Below are 20690 nucleotides of genomic sequence, written 5' to 3'. Positions count from 1 at the left end.
TGACTACAACCAAATAAGGAGAGAGCAAAAAGAATAAAGTAGTAATAAATAAATGAAGAAAGCATAGATTTTCTTAAATTAGTGAGCACGCTAAATTGGTACATTTACACATAGGTTCAATAGGTTTCATTCTAATACTTATTAAACTTTTCTTTTTCTTTTTTTTTTTTTTTACTGTAACCCTTTTAAAAAGTGGTATAGAATGGCCAGGCTTGGTGGCTCATGCCTGCAATCCCAGCACTTTCGGAGGCTGAGGCAGGCGGATCACTTGAGGTCAGGAGTTTGAGATCAGCCTGGCCAACATGGTAAAACCCCATCTCTATTAAAAATACAAAAATCAGCCAGGCATGGTGGCCCCTGCCTGTAATCCCAGCTACTCGGGAGGCTGAGGCAGGAGAATCGCTTAAATCCAGGAGGTGAGTGTTGCAGTGAGCCGAGATCACGTCACTGCACTGCCTGGGTGACAAAGTGAGATTCTGTCTAAAAAAAAAAAGCAGACAAAACCAAAACTTTTTTTTAAAAAGTGGTATAGATAACCTAGAGTGGGCCATGGATGGAGTGAGACAGAAGTGGGTTCAAGTCCTGGTTCTCCAATTTGAAACTGTGGGTGAATTACTTAAACCCTGTGACATTAAACTCATTCATAAAAGCACACTTCTCAAAATTTGGGGAAAACCTACCTGAGCTGATGGATGAATGCTGCATAGCACCGTGCTTGATTCTTTGCAGGTCTGCACTCCTCGCACTCTTCCATCTACCTTAAATGTGTTCTATTTATGTTCTTTTGAAAGATACAATGTTTCAAAATATGCTGAAAAATTGGGAATATGCTAGCAAATTGTTGAAATGAATTCAAAACCCGTCGTGTCTATTCATCTTTTGTTAGTTTTCTTTCAACAGGAAAGAGTAAGAGATGAGCCATAAATGCTGACAAGAATATTTAGGAAAAAGCTTCATTTGGCCAATGTTTTAAAAATTGACATCACCAGTTCAAACTAGGAAAAGGCAAGATCTGCTCAGCAAATACCAACTGTGTTGGCCAAACCCTTGTTCCTCTTCCTCCATTAAATCTCTGTGATTACCAAGATTACATTCTTCTCAAAGGATCCATCCTCTAAAACAGTAATTTTTAGTTTCTTTGTCATCAATATTTTCATATATTTTCTCAGATCTTCTCTGATGATTAATCTTTCCCATAAAGCCCATGCATCCTAATTTCTTGCCTTCTGCTCCATTTTGTGACCTAAATTCCATCAGGCAGTAGGGGTGGGGGACCAAAAAGCTTATAATGAGATATACTGAAAGATAAAGTGGTAGAGACTTTTCTAATATGCTGATGAATAGCTAACATAATTGACTCAAACATACGAACAAAAGAAAGTCATGAGAACTAAAAATGTGTGGGCAATGAAATATGTCACAAACAGAGGAGATCAACCTAATGAGTCATAGCACCGCACTGTCTGAATATTAGAATATGATGGAGAGAAGAAAATAGCTGCATTTCTACTTTTTGCTCCAAAAACTTCATTTTTCTCATTGTGGATAAATTAAGCTTTAACATTTTTTAAATCTTAATACAAAGCATGAGTGTATATGTTGACTCATGCCATCTTATCAGCATGTAACGTTCATGCAAAGTTACCCTTGGGAATCAGCATCCCATTCAAGAAAGCTACAAACCGATCAAATGTTCAACTTGGCCACTGAAATGGCACAAACATGAGTGCATTTCAAGGGCTAATACTGAGTTCTTTGTCCTTCAGGTTTACATAAAGTTAAGTGATTGTTGTAAAAGAAATGTATTAGGCTGTCAATATTGATGAAGCTTACCATAGTAAAACAACAGAGAAAAAAAAAGGGTAAGAGATTTGTTCTGCAAAATTATTAGAAAATAGGTGCTGCTAACATATCATTTTTCCCAATAAAGTCCATTTTCAGTCTATACTATAAGTCAGATCATATACTTGCCAAACCTCAAGGGAGTTTTAAAGGTAAAGGTAAAAGACACACCATATCCCTGGGCCCAATATTGTGACTTTGTGATACCAACACACAGAGATAACCTGCAATAAAATCTGTTGGTCTCATATTTGAGTGTCTATTGTTTGTTTTTCAAATATCAACCATAATTTCGTGCTAGAAGTTATTCAAAGACAACAATTTATACAAATTATGAAAGTCACGATAATATTCACTAAGAAGGTCATCATCCCAAACATTTAAACTTGAATAGAAAACACAATCTTCTATATGCATACAGCAGACACTATTGGTGGCCTAATAGCCATCATCATCTTTTGTGCTAAGAGAACCTTGGTTTTATTCTTATCTCGGAGAAGAAATGTTTTCAGAGAGGACGAGAACGTCTCTAGACTGATCATTGTTCTAAATTAATCATGATCATTCCACTTCATGATCAATCATGATCAATCACTTTAGCCAGTGATTATTTGGGAGTGGTCATCTGAGCTAGTTCTAGCCAATGAGACATAAGAATTAAGCTCTGAGAGCATGCTTCTGAAAAATGTTTCCTGGCCTCATTTAATAAAATAAGAAAAAGGTATAAAAAGAGAAACTCCCATTCTGCATTTGCATGCTGCCAAGGGAGAACAAATTGCAAAAGCCAACTTGTAATCACAAGAGAGACATGAGGACAAAAGCCATCAAGCCAAGTATGGTAGGATGAAAAAGCAAAACCGTAGGGTGATGAAGACATCCTCATAATAGTGAATGAATCTTGGCATTTCCCACCTTCAGATTTCTTTAGTGATATAATGCTTTGTTTGTTTGTTTGATTCTGTTGTTTAAGCTACTTTTAATTAAATATTATGTTACTTTTGGCTGAGGTAATCATAAATATTACAACTGGTTAGATATCATATTCATTTCCAGGAAGGGACAGAGGCTTCACACCTACTTATGCTTTAACTTAATCCCTTTGTCACTGTGCCTTTGTTCATTATGATCTTTCCATCTGGAACACCCTTTCTCTCTTTCTCCACTGAAATTATTGGCCGAGTATTTTTTCTTCTGTACTGCTGTTCTATACTTCCCTGGTAGAATGAGTTCCTGCATTATATGTGTTCCCGTATAATTCAGCCACTATCATTATTATTGCTCTTATCACAATTAAGTAAACATTGCACATGCATTCTGTGTCAGACATTGTGCTAAATGCTTTATGTGCTTTACATGAATGATGTCTTCTGGTAGATTGTATTATTTGTTCATAAATATTGATTCTTTTCTCACCTGTGCCAAGCTCCTAGGAAGATGTGTATTCTTCCCTGTCCATTGATTTTTGGGCTTGGCGGTGTGCCTTGATTTGCCCAATGAAATCCGAGTAGACAAGATGCACCTTCTGTCTGACAGAAACTTTAAACGCCCTTATATAGTCTGGCTCCATCTCTCTTAATCCTCTCTTTACCGTGAGAATAGGATGCCCCAACACGCTCCTTTAACATGGCTTCCAGAATGAGCAGACACATGGAACCCAGCAGAGCCTAATCAAGTTGAACAAAACTGCAGATAATCTTCAACCTTTGTGTGATAAGAGCAAGAAACACAAACTGGCTTTAGTAAGCCACTGAGATAATGGGCATAAACTAATACAATGTCATATAATATAAATCTCATAACTATATGAAGCATTTATTATTATTATCCCATTTAACAGTGGAGGAAACCAATCATAGTTACAGGACTTAGACTTTCTTCCCAATAATAAGATGGATATCTGTTTCTCTCCCACTACCCATAACTCCTTAAGGATAAGGACTATGTGGTTTTTAGCTTTCTTTTCCCAACACATAGAACATTGTATGCTTGATGAATTATGTTGTTGGAAAGAATAGTTCCCTAGAGCACATTTATATTATTAGCACACCTTCATGACCTATATTTTACATACCCTGATAACAATAGTTTGGATAATTCACTTTTTCCTCCCCAATGTCCTTTCATTTTAAATACAAAATGAATCCCTTGTATAATACTTTGTAAGCATAAATTAAATAATATATAGTGTAGTCCTATGTCTTAACTTCACGGAGTGCATGCCAGAAAAAGAATCTTAAAAATTCATCTTGACAAAAAGCTAGATGTTTTTAATAAAATAGATTTTTAGTCAATTGTTGGCCTACTTGTTACACAGGTTTGTGAGCAATTGAACAAAATAAGACACTTTGTGGATTGCTTTTACAAATTAATGATATCTTTAATTCAGTAAAATCTGGTTTGAAAAGATGCCTGACATTTTGGAAGTTGAATTCACAAAGTTTAATGATTAATTAGATATAGATGGGGAAGGGGGAATTAAAAATGTATACAGGATGTATTAGTTATGGTTTTCCAGAGAAGCAAAAGAACTAAGAGAGAGAGAGAGATTATAAGACATTGGCTTATATAATTGTGATGGCTGAAAAGTCACAATGTCTGTGGTTGGCAAGCTAGAGACCCAGGAGAGCTCAGGTGTAGTTCTGGTCCAAGTCCAAAGGCCTGAGAACCAGGGAAGCAGACGGTGCAAGTTTCAGTTTGAAAACCAGCAGGCTCAAGACCCAAGAAGAGCCAATGTTTCAGTGTAAGTCCAAAGGCTGGAGAAGAGCAATGTCCCAGCTGAAGCAGTCAGACAGAAGACATTTCCTCTTACTTGGTCTTTTTATTATATTCTGGTCTTCAAATGATTAGATGAGGGTCATCTACATTATAGAGGGCAATCTGTTTTATTTAGTGTCAATTCAAATGTTAATCTTATGCAGATGCACCATCATAGACACACCCAGAATAATGTTTGACAAATGTCTGGGCCCCCATGGCCCAGTCAGGCTGACCCATGAAATTGACATTCACAGAGGGTTCTTTCATTTAACAAATATGCACTCAATGTGTTGAATCACTACTCTATGCTTTAAATAAATCTTTCTTTCAACATCCCTGAAGAAATTAAATTTTCATCCTACATCAAAAAAACTTTAATGTTAGAAATTATACTTTCCTACTGCATCATTTATACAAATGAGAAGAATAAGGCTCTAAGCAACATACTTTTATTGGTAAAAGTAGAGGTAAGACTAGAGCCAAGGTCAAGAACAAATGTTCCTTCTATTATACTGCACAGTTCCGCATCTCCTTCTAAGTATTTGATTTTAAATCCCAGTCCCAGAAGGAAAAAGAAATTAATAGATACACATACATACATAAGCCTTGTGGGGTGTTTATCTTGTTACAATTACATACACATAAGCGTTTCTGAACATAGGGAGAGATAAAAGCTTTATTATAGCTTCCAAGCAATAGTAAAACACATTTGAGACATAAAAGACAAGATTCCTATAGATAAAAATGCATCCTTTCCAGTTTTTCATCCATTAGAGAGAAACATAATAAAACATCCAATTTCTTTTCTTGAATGAACCATTTCAGAAGTTTAATTTTTCTTGCTAAAATCCAAGTAACCCAATGATGTTCATCTAAAAATGAGGGCAAAAGGTATTAAATTCATCAGCATATAAATGACTTTTCTAGGATGTGAAGATGGATTACAGCAAAAGACATTCACAGTTTCAAATGTTATTACTTACCAAGGAAAATAAATAAAGTTAAGTTTTTCCTACTATCATTATGGACTATTTCACTGAACTGTTCTTGATATTATCATATTCTGTTTTATAATATTCCCCCAGAGAAACTAAATATAAAATAATATACATAACTCAATATTCCTCAGAATCACATTTCTTCTCTCATTGTTTCCCTAAACAATTCTGTTAGAAACAAAATATCTTTAGTAATTGATCTACACCAGTTGAACACAAGTGGCACCAGCTCAGAGTGAATTTCAAAATGGCTGCCATCTTGTTTCCATTCCACTGGCAATGCAACGCAATCATGAGATAAATCATAGTAGAGATAAATGTCAGTAAATGCTTATATAATTTTATATGCTTTAATTTTAATACACAGAGAGTTCCAAACTATCATTTTATTATCTTAGGAGCTGTTAATAAAAATATGTTACCAGGCAAAATGATCTCTTATAAATTGACTATAGGTCAACTGTTTATTTATGCACTCATCTAATTATTTAACAAACATCTATTGGTAGGCTAACAAGGGTCAGATGCTGAATTTGGTACTATTAAAACAGATATTTTAAAAGCTGAACTCACGAAACATACTGACTAATTGGATGTGAGTAGAGAAGGAGAAATTATATGAATAAACTATGGCTCCTACCTTAAAATAGAGTACAGTGTGTGGGGAGGGCTAAGCAAATAATACAGTTCACATATAATAATCTATGGAAGTAAGGTGATAAGACAACTATCAGCCTGATGAAGATTCAGATGCCTACTCAAAGATGATGACATTTGAAGCTTATCTTTATCCAGTAGTGAAGAAAGATGAGGCTATTACTGAGAGTATGACAAAAAATTAAGGTAGAGAGTTATAAAATAACAATATACTTTTTGTTTTAAAACTATAGTTTTAAATAGTAATGTTCAGAAAGAAAACAGTGTGTGTGGGCTGGAAAAGTAGGCTGGGACTAATTTATATGCTGTGTTGATACATTTAAATACATTTATTCAGCAATGGGGTTAACACTGAAAGTTTTTACACTGCGGTGTGATAAAACCAATTAAGAGTCCTAAAAATCAGTAGAAGGAGGAATGAAAGAGACTTGAGGCAATGACAACAGGCAACAATTATAATAATCTAGGAGACCATGATGAGCAACTGAAGTAAACAATGCAAACGAAGGGGCAGGACCCAGAAGTACAGCTGATTCTCGTTACTTGCAAGGTCCATATTTGTAAGTTTGCTTACTCACTAAAATTTATTTGTAACCCCCAAAATGAACACTCATGGCGACTTCTGTAGTCATTTGCAGACATGCACAGAGTAGTGAAAATTTTGAGTTGCCAAATATGTACATTCCAAGCTGAGGAGAGGAGTTTGTGAGGTTCATCTTCTGTGGTTATCTGGAAGTTTAGGTAAAATGAATGCATTTCTTTATCAATGCCATCTAGAAAACCGGATTTAAAGTACTGTTTAAATCCTAAAAAAAGAAATTTAATTGCTACAAATAAAGCTTAAATTGTTGTTTGTTATTCTTTCATTCAACAAATTTTGCTGGGCACATATCATCTGTAAGACATTATTCTAGACACTGGAGATACAGCAATGAAACATACAGACCGTAATTGCTATCCCCATAGAGATTACATTCTAGCATGCCATGTCTCCCAAGAAAGGGAAATGTCATTATCCAAATAACTGTAAGTGAGTATATGATACATGAAAGTTACACAATTAACAGAATGAAATATAAAATAACGAGGGGGTCTCCCAAACCCATGGTAGGGATAAGAACAGAGTCTCCAAAAATCACAGTAAAGAATGGTGAGAATGAACTTACTAAAACAAATGAAAGTAACATGTAAGGAACACTTCTGGAAGTTTGTGGTGGATGGATGGTAGGGAAGGTGGGATTCTACTTGCACATTTGAAAATTATACAAATTTTCAACTGGCATATAAGCCTTTTAAAGTATCAACTATGTATTATATCCCTTTAGCAAACCCTAATAATCCTAGAATAGAGATGAATCCATCTAATTAATTACCTCAAGGGCGTCCCTATATGCCCCTCAAGGATGGCTAAATAAGAAGATTCATAAAGCTTCTTATTTCAGAATCAGAGAGATTCAGTCATCCTAGAGTGGTATGGCCCTGGGGTTGAATTATAGTGTGAAACATGAAAATGCATCTTCAACCTTTAAACTGAGTGACAGCTGAGGATAGATACAAGACTGACAGAACTGTTGATGAATTTTGTAACATGGTTGAGTACCTAGAAATACATTATTAATAATGTAATGCTATTTGGCAGTTATTGCAATGCATAATGATGGTAACCGATTTGTAGAAATTTATAGACACGTTATTGTGTGTGTATATATGCACACACACATATATATGTATGTTTGTATATATATATTATTTGATACACAATTTTGTTTGAATGCATTTAATTTTAATCCTGGGAATCTAAGAAGATCAAAGCATCATAAAACACTTTGTTAGTTAATTCATAATCTGTTCATCACGAACTTTCAATAGATCAGAGAAAGGCTAAACAAAAGGAGAAATGATATATTAGGCAAATGCTAATATACATGGTACTGCAAAGTTTATGTTTAATTGACTAGAAAAAATAAATTTTCTTGATTGCCTTATTTTTATAAATCTTTAAATAATTAATGCATTATGAATTATTCTTATATATTTACTATAGCAAATTCCAAATAACCTTTACTTCACTTTACCCACCAATTTTGTAGTAAATACTTGGAAGATATAAAACTAATTTTAATAGTATTCACACTTAACACTTACATGACTATTCTTAATTAATCTGAATTAGTAAGATTTGATGTCATTTCTATTTAGCTGCTAGTTGGCAGGGTTTCATTTTTCCACACATACTGGATACTATTGGATGAATAATTAACTTTTACTAGTCAGCTTCAATAATTTTACCCATTTGAGATACCAAATTATTTTGATTTTTCTTCTGTATAAAAACAGACTATCCAAATTACTTACATCAGAAAAGTAGTTGTCAAAATATTTCAAAAGCATTAAGCTAGATTTTTGACTCTGCAGAGACAGCTGTTAATTTATTCATACCAGGATATTGAAATCTCAATGTTACCATTTACCTTTTGAAGTATTTGCCAGAAAAACAAAAGTCAAACCCAGAATGAAAATCCACTATTTTATTTATGAATAAATAATATGAAAGAAGAGTTTCTGTGTAAGTTAAAAGAAGAAGACAGGGTTTAAAAAAATATATCTGAACATCAACCTAATCAAAAGCAGAGACAGCGAGATATTTGTGATAGATACAAGTGAGAAGTCATTTCAAAAGTGATACCAATTAATCTGGCTAAGGCTATGGTCTGAATGTTTTTGTACCCCCACAATTCACATGTTAAAAAGCCAGTTACCAAGGTGATGGTATTACAAGGTGGGGCCTTTAGGATGTGATTAGGTCGTGAGGGCTCCACCCATGTGAATGGGATTAATGCCCTTATAGAAGAGGCATCGGAGTGGGCCCTTCCCCTTTTGCCTAGAGAGGCTCCAACATGGAGGTGCCATCTATGAGGAACCGGCCCTCACCAGACAACAAGTCGGCTGGCACCTTGATCTTGGACTATCCAGACTCCAGAACCAGGAGCAATAAATACCGTTGATTATAAAGTACCTAGTCTCTGGTATTCTGTTGTAGCAGCCTGAAAAGACTAAGATAGCTACCCACCGACCAAAACAGCTAACATGAAAAGACAGAAAAATACCAAAAGGGTAGACTAGTGAGAATATGAATAAATATCCATTTGCAGGTTTTTGTGTGGTCATAAGTTTTCATCTCCTTTTGGTAAATACCAATGAGTGTAGTCAGTGGGTCATATGGTAAGAATATGTCTATTTTTATAGGAAATTAGGAGTATCTTTTCATATGCTTGTTTTCCATCTTCAGATCTTCATTGGTGAAGTATTCATTAGGGTCTGTGGCCCATTTTTAAAACTGGGTTGTTTGTTATTTCATTGTTGAGTTTTAAGAGTTCTTTGTACATTGTGGATAACTGTCTCTTATGGTTATGTCTTTCACAAATATTTTCTCTCAGTCTGTAGCTTGTTTCCTCATTCCCTTGAATCTATGTACTTTTCAGTGTTTGCATTACATCATTTACTTTGTATTTAGCTATTTATCTTTTTTTTATTGTGGTAAGTATCCATAATATAAAATTTGCCATTTTAAAGATTTAAAAAAAATTTTAAATTATACTTGAAGTTCTGTGATACATGTGCAGAATGTGCAAGTTTGTTACATAGGTATACATGTGCCATGGTGGTTTGCTGCACCCATCAACCAGACATATTGATTAGGTTTTTCTACTAATGCTATCCCTCCCCTAACTCCCCACTCACTGACAGGCCCTGGTATGTGATGTTCCCTGCCCTGTGTCCATGTGCTGTCATTGTTCAACTCCCACTTATGAGTGAGAACATGCAGTGTTTGGTTTTCTGTTCTTGTGTTAGTTTGCTGAGAATGATGGTTTCCAGCTTCTTCCATGTCCCTGCAAAGGACACGAACTCATCCATTTTTATGGTTGCATAGTATTCCATAGTGTGTATGTGCCACAATTTCTTAATCCAGTCTGTCTTTGATGGGCATTTGGGTTGGTTCCAAGTCTTTGCTATTGTGAACAGCGCTGCAATAAACATATGTGTGCATATGTCTTTATAGTAGCATGATTTATAATCCCTTGGGTATATACCCAGTAATGGGATCACTGGATCAAATGGTATTTCTAGTTCTAGATCCTTGAGGAATCGCCACTCTGTCTTCCACAATGGCTGAACTATTTTACACTCCCACTAACATGTAAAAGCATTCCTATTTCTCCACATCATCTCCAGCATCTGTTGTTTCCTGACTTTTTAATGATTGCCATTCTAACTGGTGTGATTTTAATGATTTTTAAATGCATTGTTTGGTGACATTAAGTACTTTCCAATTGTTACGCAGTCATCACCACTAACCAGCTCCAGAATGTTTTCATCATCCGAAACTGAAACACTATACCCATTAAACAATAACTCCCCATTAACCCTTCTCCCCCAGGCCCTTGGAACCACTATTTACCTTGTGTGTCTATGCATTTGACTATTCTACCCACCTCATATAAGTGGAGTCATACCATATTTGTTCTTTGTGTCTGACTTTTTTTAGTTAGCATAATGTCTTCAAGGTTTATCCATGTTGTAGTATGTGTCAGAATTTCATTCCTCTTTTAGGCTGAATAATGTTTCATTGTATGTCATCAGTTTTAAATGTCATATAAATTGCCATTACATCAAATCCATCAGGTCAGACATACTTGACTAACTGATAACTTGTAAAATACCATAAGCGACCCAACATTCACCAACAAACGTACAAATGAAGAAAATGTGGTACATATACATACACACAATGGAATACTATTCAGTCATAAAAAGAATGAAATCCATTATTTGCAACAACGTGGATGAAACTGGAGATCATTATGTTAAGTGAAATAAGCCAGGCACAGAAAGACAAACATCACATGTTCTCGTTTACTTGTGGAATCTAAAAATCAACATAATTGAATTCATGGACAGAGAGGAGAAGGATGGTTACCTGAGGCTGGGAAGGATAGTGGGGCGTCAGGGGAGAGATCAGGACGGTTAATGGGAACAACAACAACAAAAAATCAGAAAGACTGATAAGACCCACTATTTGATAGAACAGCAGAGGGACTACAGTCAATAAATTAATTGTACATTTTAAATAACTTAAAGAGTGTAATTGGATTGTTTGTAACTCAAAGGATAAGTACTTGAAAGGGTGGATACCCCATTTTCCATGATGTGCTTATATCTCATTGCATGCCCATAATCAAAACATCTCATGTATGCCATAAATATATACACCTATATTATTTACATAATCATTAATTATGTACCCACAAACGATTTTAAAAGGCCAGGTGCGGTGGCTCACGCCTGTAATCCCAGCACTTTGGAAGGCTGAGGCGGGCAGATCATGAGGTCAGGTGTTCAAGAATACCCTGGCCGACATGGTGAAACCCTGTCTTTACTAAAAATACAAAACTTAGCTGGGCGTGGTGGCGCGCCTGTAATCCCAGCTACTCAAGAGGCTGAGGCAGGAAAATCCCTTGAACCAGGAAGTCAGAGGTTGCAGTGAGCCGAGATGGCGCCACTGCACTCCAGCCTTGGCAACAGAGCAAGACTCCATCTCAAACAAAACAAAACAAAACAAAAAAATTAGAAAACACAACCAAATTGGCCAAAATCCTGTGTAAATAATGTATACCTTCATACTATTATTTAAGATAACTTAGAACGTTCCTTGCCCTCAAGGATCTCCCTTTCTTACTTCCAACATGTAATTTACTCTACACAGACGATTTTGAAACTCAAATATTCCTGAAAAAGAGGAACTTATTTAAAAAAAGCATCTTGAGGTGGTTTACATTTACTGCTTTCCTTTATGACAAGAGAGACCTTAAGAGGAAGGGAAATAAAACGTTTCTTCTGTTTCTACTACTTTGTGTCATTTAATGCTCAAACCAGGTTAATAAAGTAGGACTGGTTCTTTTCCTCTTGAATATGAGGAAGCAGAGACAGGTTAAGCAACTGAGACCAGATGAACAACTTGTATGTGGGAAACTGGGTTTTGTTTTCAGGAATAATGCTTTCCTACTATACCATGCTGCCTACCAGGAAGAGACATAATTCATGAAAGAAGGAAAAGAAAGAGAATACAAAAGAACAACTAACTCTATTAACTTCCCAATTTTTTCCAAAACTAACCTAGGCTATCAGTGTAACTGATCTCTTTCACTGAAATTGTTCTGGGGTGTGAAATGGCTGATGTAAAACATATCAAAACTAATGTAGATATTTAATCTATATTGAACTGTCCCTACCAAAAAACATATATACTTACAGAAAAAAAAAAAAAAAAAAAAGCAACTGAATCCCTTTGTAACTGTATAACTATTATGGGAAAAGTGCCTAATTGATCCATCTGAAGAAATCCTCTGCCTCTAGCCATTATGCCCGCAGCACCTCCTATGGATGGCCTCTTTCCTATGAACAAGAAGCATTTAGAAAATTCTTTCCTAACACAGAGATTTACTTTTATTTTAGTTGTAGGACTTACAGTTAGGTCTGCAATCACTACTATGAGTTCATTTTTGTGTATGATATCATGTAGGACCTAACATTCATCTTTTTGCAAATGGATAACGTTTGCTTACATTTCCTAAGTCATTTCAGTGTTTCAAATTCTTGCTGTTAGTAATTTCTTGTGCAGGTATTAAAAAATTTCATCTTGCTGGTCACTAGGTATGATTTTTAGAGTAGGTGGAGACTAAGTGGCCACTATCCTTCAAATACTAGAAGATTCTCATTGAGCTTTCTTTCCCCAGGTGAAATAATTCTTTCATCCTATCTCCTAAAATAACCAAAATTGTCTCAGCATTTAGTAAGAAATGTAAGAAAGCAACAATTCATCTGAAACTATTTAGTATCAGCTCAGATTCATAATTGTCAAATAGATTTGCCAACATCAAACATAAACATAAAATTGGTTTTATGAGCTTAGTGCAAATTAAGCTAAAATAACCCAAACTGATATTTATTAAAATAGGAGAAGATGTAGCTATGTTACTCAGATTTTAAAACATATCTTATCATAGTATTTTAATTTTCTGGACTCACTTAAAGAAAGAGAGATACAGATAAAGATAAAGATGGAGAGCTACAGGAAAAGTAGAAAGGTGTAGATCATAAATTCAGGCTATTTCTGAAGAAAATAGGAAACAGCTGCTAAAATTATTATAAGTAGCTATCACATAAAATATTCACATGTCACTTATTTTATTGTGTTTTGGAGGTTACCTCATTTTTAACAGCTTTACTGATATATAATTTGCATACCATATAGTTCACCTGTTTAAAGTATATAATTTAATGCATTTTAGTATATTTATAGAGTTGTGCAATCATCACCATTAGCTAATTTTAGAACATTTTCATCACTCCATAAAGAAATTGTATGCCCTTTAGCAATCACTCTGTTTCCTCCCTTACTCCTGCATTCATCCCTAGGCAACACTGATCTGCTTTCTGTCTCTGTAGATTAGCTTATCCTGAACACTTCTTATAAACAAAATCATGCAATAGCTGGTCTTTTGTGACTGACTTTTTACCTAGTGCACTGTTTTTGAGGTTCATTTATATTGTGGCAAATAACAGTGTAGTATTCTTTTTTTTTTTTTTTTTTCTTTTTGAGATGGAGTCTTGCTCTGTCGCCCAGGCTGGAGTGCAGTGGCGCCATCTTGGCTCAGGGCATGCTTGGCCTCCCGGGTCCACGCCATTGTCCTGCCTCAGCCTCCAGAGTAGCTGGAACTACAGGCGCCTGCCACCACACCCAGCTAATTTTTTGTATTTTTAGTAGAGACAGGGTTTCACCGTGTTGGCTAAAATGGTCTTGATCTTCTGACCTCGTGATTCGCCCACCTCGGCCTCCCAAAGTGCTGGGATAACAGGCGTGAGCCACTGCGCCTGGCTATCATTCTTTTTTATTGTAGAATAATATTCTCTTATATGGCTACACCACATTTATTTTTCTACTCATCAAGTAATAAGCATTTTGGTTGTTACCACTTTTTTGGCTATTACAAATAATGCTGCTATTTATGTTTGTATACAGTCTTTTGTGTGAACATAAGCTCCCATTTTTCTTGGGTAGATATCTAGGAGTGGAATTGCTGGGTCATATGGTAACTCTATGCTTAACCTTTTGAGAAACTGCTAAACCATTTTCTAAAATGGCTTCTACTTTTATAATCCCATCACAATGTATAAGAGTTCCAGTTTCTCACATTTTCACTAATAATTGTGTCTGTTTTTGTTATAGCCATTCAGTTGGTGTGAAGTGGTATCTCACTGGGGTTCTGACTTGCATTTCAGTAATGATTAATGATTTTGAGCACTACTTTGTGTGTTTATCATTTTTATATTTCTTTGGAGAACTGCCTATTCAAATGCTTTGCCCATTTTTAAATTGGTTTGTTTGTTCTCTTATTGTAAGAGTTCATATATTCTAGATTCAAGTCCCTTATCAGATACATGATGGGTAAATATTTTCTCTTAAAGTGTGGGTTGTCTTTTCACTTTCTTGATGGTGCTCTTTGAAGCATAAAAGTCTTAATTTTGATGTTCAGTTTACCAATTTTCTATTTTATCACCCATGCTTTGATTTCATTCCTAAGAAATCCTTTCCTAACACAGAGATTTACTTTTATTTTACTTGTAGGACTTACATTTAGGTCTGCAATTACTACTGTGAGTTCATTTTTGTGTATGATATTATGTAGGACCTAACATTCATCTTTTTGCAAATGGATAACCAGTTATACCAGCACTATTTCTTGAAAACAGTATTCTTTCCCCATTGAATTGACTCGTCTCTTTGCCAAAAATCAGTTAACCACAAATATTAGATTAATTTCTAGATTATTAATTTTATTCCACTGATCTATATATTTATCCTGTGTCGGTACCACACTGGCTTGATTATTGTGTCTTACTATAGCAGGTTTTGAAACTGGAAGTATAAGTCCTCCAAGTTCATACACCTTTTTCATGATTGTCTTGGTTAGTCTGATCCCCTTGAATTTCCATATGAATTTTAGGATCAGGTTGTCAATTTCTCAAAAAAAAAAAACCTAGATGGGATTTTGATAAGGATTACATTGAATCTGTAAGAAGTTAACTCTTTGATATCTTTTATTAGATATACACTATAATGGTTATGATAAATGACTAATTATTTTGAATTTGATAAAAAGTTAAACAGATATGGTTGTACTTTATAAGTAGTTAGTTGGCAGCAATAACACAGCTAATTTGAAAAACATTACAACAAGGTTATATTTAGTGTTTGTGATCATTTTAACTTTAATATATTAAAAATTGCTTGAGATAAGACCTTTGAAAATCAAAAAACCTATTGCCATTAAAGGTCTTAAAATAGGTCTGGAATCAACTGTAAAGGAATCACATAAATTCTCAACTCTATAGAATGAAATAAAGCCTTGTATGCGTTTCACTGAAATGTAAACAAGTCACACAATACCTTTGCTGTGGTCTGTTACTCAAAAATATAGAAGTCAAGTAATATTAGATTATACAATAGTCTAAGAAAAACCACTTCTCTCTTTGACCTAGTTTCACAGTTTCAGAAGCATTTTCTCTTGGCTTTGAAGATGAATAAATATGCTTGCTAAAGTACTAGGTCAGGCCATCCACTCTTAGTAATGGGTTCTATTAATTATCCTTTAGTCCATGTTAAAGCAATTTTTAAATTTTAGTTGGAAAGAAGATGCTTTATTGTATAAGACTTTTAATTTCTCATTTACTTACTAAATGATTACATATTGATTGCTCAGGGGATCTTTCGTTATCTTTAGCTTTTGATTATCCTTTTTAATGTGAATAGTAACTTTACAGATATTTCAATAGCTAAACAAATATCATGCATTGAGATGCTTGAAAATAATTTTTTGTAGCCCCCTCTGGTTATTTCATAAAGTTTAAAGATTGGAATGACCATTTACTTCAATGAAGGCTTTTCAAAAAAAATCAACAATTATTATCCTTTACATTTTTTAAGCACCATCATATTTATTATGTTAGCCAGATATAAAAGATAAATTTTTAAATTTTTGCCTTGTAACAGCTAAATGCAAAGCGTTAGCCATGATCCTTAGTTCCATTAAGACAGAAAATATTGGCGGAGATATGATGATTACTTTATTTTCAAATTGGTTGCATTATCCTAGCTCCAGAAGCACTGGAAATTTGAAGCTGAGTGGAGGGAATTTGTAATTTCATGTTCTTCGTCCAGAAAATTGTTCAGTGGTTGCTGAACATCTTACTACTTGAACTATATCTTAAGTTGATGGGCTAATTGAACAACAAAAATTCTAACATTTGCAAATATAGCACACCCCTACTGCTGTTTTGTAAAATGTATAACTGGTTTCAGAAATGGTTAACTTATCAGTATCTAAAATATTGTGCCTAAAGAAACTGGCAAGTTGTTTATCCTCTCAGTAGCTCAGTAATGATAATTAAAATTGAGCTTTATATACAAGGCAGTCAATAATGTTTGTATGAATATCCAAATCATATGTAAACTTATCAGATTATTCACAACTAAAATAAAAATACCAGAAGACCTCATTGACTATTAAAAATGACTTTCTTATGAAAGAGAGTAAATAAACATTTATCAGTATGTGCCATTCTTTTGGTATATCATAGAACGAGTGGTGTTTTACAAAATATTTAGCTTAGAGGAGTATTACTTTATTAAATTCAACAAAATATATCTTTAGCTTAGATAGTCAGTGATGATTTCTACAGTCACCTTTCAACCTGTTGCCCTCCCACTGCTGTCACCTGTTTTTATGAGTCTTTCACAACCTTATGAGTAAAGGGATGAGAGAAGAACACCTATGTTTTAGAGAAGTTATGTAAGTTAATTGAGGTCACACTGCAAGCAATGATAAATCCTTGATTCAAATTCAAATAGATCTAACTTAAAAATTACATGAAATTTTTTTATTATACCATTGTACTACAATTTTCTGTACAGCCAGTAGCAATTATTGCTACTATCACTGCCACCATCACCACAATCTTGCCTCCTCATTTCTTGAGCTATACATCTAAAGCCTCCCATCAATGTAGGGTGCATGTTCTAGGGTAATTTAAGGTAGAATTGGGGCTCCTAGGGGTCAGAGCCTAACTTGAAAGTGACTTCAGATCTGTATATAAAAAAGCAATGGATGAGAATTTCTGCTCTGTGTAATAAAAGCCTCTGAGAAACAGGAATAAGTCCAAGTAAAATGAACAGATAAAGATGGTGTGATCCAAATGTTCTCAAATGTACCAGCTTCGTGGTCCCTTTGTGTCAAAGATACCTCTGCGTCTCGTAACTTTTTTCTCTTAATTTTTTTCTTATGTCTTAGTTCATTCAGGCTGCTCTAACAAAATGTCCTAGTCTTGGTGGTGTATAAAAACAGAAATTGACTTCTCACAGTTCTGGAGGCTGAAAAGTGCAGGATCAAGGCACTGGCAGATTTGGTGTCTGGTGAGGGCCTGCTTCTTGGTTCATAGATGGTGCCTTCTCACTGAGTTCTCACGTGGCAAAAGGAACATAGGAACTCTCTAGGGTCTCTTTTTATAGGGCCACTAATTCCATTCATGAAGGTTCTGCCCACATAACCTAATCACCTCCCAAAACTCCCACCTCCTAACACTATCATATTGGGAGTTAGCCTTCAACATATGAATTTGGGGGAGACACAAAAATACAATCCATAGCACCAAGCACTCAATGCACATTTATGAGCAGTTCAGATTTTACTGAAAGTTTGGTAGGGAAGATGGAGGAAGAGATTTAAATTGTATATTGCACCAAAACCTTTAAATGCTCCCATTAACTATTTATCTTCCTTCCGAAATCACTATCAGGATTTTTCTTCTTATCCTCTTTTACTACATGCTAATCAACCTTATCAATTCTTTTATTTTCTCTCCCTAATTTTCCCAGAATCTTTATATACCTCTCCCCTTTTAAATTGCTTAAACTTTCAGCTCTGCTTCAAGGACCACCCCTAAATTGTACCTCAAACATCATCATACTCACAACAATAAAAATCGTTTAATTTATGTTATCCAATGTCCATAAGAGGCAATGAGAGGTTATAGTATTTTTTTTTTTTTTTTTTGAGATGTTGTCTCACTCTGTCACCCAGGCTAGAGTGCAGTGGTGCAATCTTGGCTTACTGCAACCTCCACTTCCCAGGTTCAAGTGATTCTCCTACCTCAGCCTCCCAAGCAGCTGGGAATACAGGCACGTGCCACCATGCCCGGCTAATGTTTTGTATTTCTAGTAGAGGCGGGGTTTCACCATGTTAGTCAGGATGGTCTCGGTCTCCTGACCTCATGATCCTCCCACCTCAGCCTCCCAAAGTGCTGGGATTACAGGCGTGAGCCACCGCGAATAACCTTAGCTATTCCTAATTGCTGTGCACAAACATGATGTGAACCTATATTATTCTCTATACATGCTATGCCTGTCTCCATGTTAACGTTGGCTGCTTTCACCTCCTCTGTCTCTCCCCCTCACTTTTTAAATTCTAAACCTCAAGTCTAACTTGACCAAAACTTAGAATAGACTTTGCTTCCAAAAATGTTTTTCAATAACAATCAGTAGAGCGCTATTTATTTAGCATTTCTTATGTACTGAGCAGTACAGTGAATAGTTTAGAAATAATCACATTTAAACCTCCAAACAAGTCTGTGAAATGAATATTATTTTTTACATCTGTCAATTGGCTTTTTCCTTGTTTTGAATTAAGACTCATATTGGCACTCATACCTTTTGGTGGGAAAGAGACAGTGTGCTCACTAAGCAGCCAGGAACATGTTGCTGAACAACAGAGGGGATGTAGACAACAATTACTCCAGGCTGACCTTGATCTCATATCTAAATAGTTTAATGAGACAAAGAAAGTATGAATGTGCCATATTTAAATTTAATTCACTGAGGTTTATACAGTGCCTAGTAACTTCTGCAATGGTGTTAATTGCATAATTATTCCTAATCTTCATAGCAACTCTGTCTGAGAAGCAAATATTGTTATGACCCTGTTTTTACAGACAAGGAAAGGAGATGTGAAAAAACTAACCAAAAAACCCGCTAGCAGATGCCACATGCAAGAGCAGACTCTTTATTATATTCCTCCATGCATACTTTACACACTTTGAACAATACCGTGACAATATATTTGCTGCATATGCAAACAGTACCACATGTGTATACATGTGTAATTGCATGTGTCCCAAAGAAATGAAGGCAACTGGCGTCTGAGGCTGATTTGCTTGATACAGAGTCTAATCATAGCCTAACAGTTGCCCCTTCAAAAAGTTAAAAAATCTGGTACAGTGAATTGAGTCAGAAATTTATAATCACACAATGAAAAATCTACTTAACTTCATCATTAAAACTCATATTTTTAGATATAAACCAGCAGTATTTATTATTGGATTTTGTGTTATTTCAAAAAGTACAATTTGATTTTGATTTGTATTTGGGTGAGTATTGAGAGTGTGAGTACCACAGTCTTTTCAGAGGTGAGGAACTCTAACATTTTTAACAGAGACCTATCAATATTGACTACACCTTCAAGGTATATGGCAATGAGAAAAGAAAAATAGGGTGGTAGGTAGTTAGGGAAAAAAATGTAAGTAAAGAACAATCAGAATGGTTTGGAAAATTTATGCCAAGATGACATAGCATATATTATATAGTTACAGATATAGATATAGAACCAAGTAAATATGAACTACAAAGCACAGATCATGTTTAAGATACAAAAGAACTTTTAATACGTGAGTGATGACAAGTATAACAACAGCTAACTTTTTACAAACACGTACAATATGCAAAGAACTATATACGCATCATCTCATTTAATCCTTACATTTCTCCATAAGTTATTATTATTATCATCTGCGTTTCGGAGATGAGAAACTAAGACTTAGAGAGGTTATAAGAATAGCCCAAAGTCACCTAGCTTCTAAGTGGTTTTGGCCAGATTTTCCAAAGTATGGCCACCAGTAACAGCATTCTCTCAGACTGAAGGGAAAGTTGAGGGTGGAAGAAAGATAAAACATGAAGCTGCCAATTGAGATGACCTTACAAAGCAAATACATTAGTGTAATTTCAAGCTAAAAAGCTTTAAAGGCAAGGCGCAGTGGCTCACGCCTGTAATCCCACCACTTTCAGAGGCCGAGGCGGGGGATCACCCAAGGTCAGGTGTTCGAGACCAGCCTGACCAACATTGAGAAACTCCGTTTCTACTAAAAATACAAAATTAGCCAGGCATGGTGTTGCATGCCATAATCCCAGCTACTTGGAAGGCTGAGGCGTGAGAATCTCTTGAACCTGGGAGGTAGAGGTTCTGGTGAGCTGAGATCGCGCCATTGCAC

The sequence above is a fragment of the Colobus angolensis genome, unplaced genomic scaffold, assembly GCF_000951035.1.
Source record: "Colobus angolensis palliatus isolate OR3802 unplaced genomic scaffold, Cang.pa_1.0 Scaffold3, whole genome shotgun sequence".
Lineage (NCBI taxonomy): Eukaryota > Metazoa > Chordata > Mammalia > Primates > Cercopithecidae > Colobus > Colobus angolensis.
The sequence above is the reverse complement of the archived record's forward strand: the minus strand, read 5'-3'. Positions refer to the sequence as shown.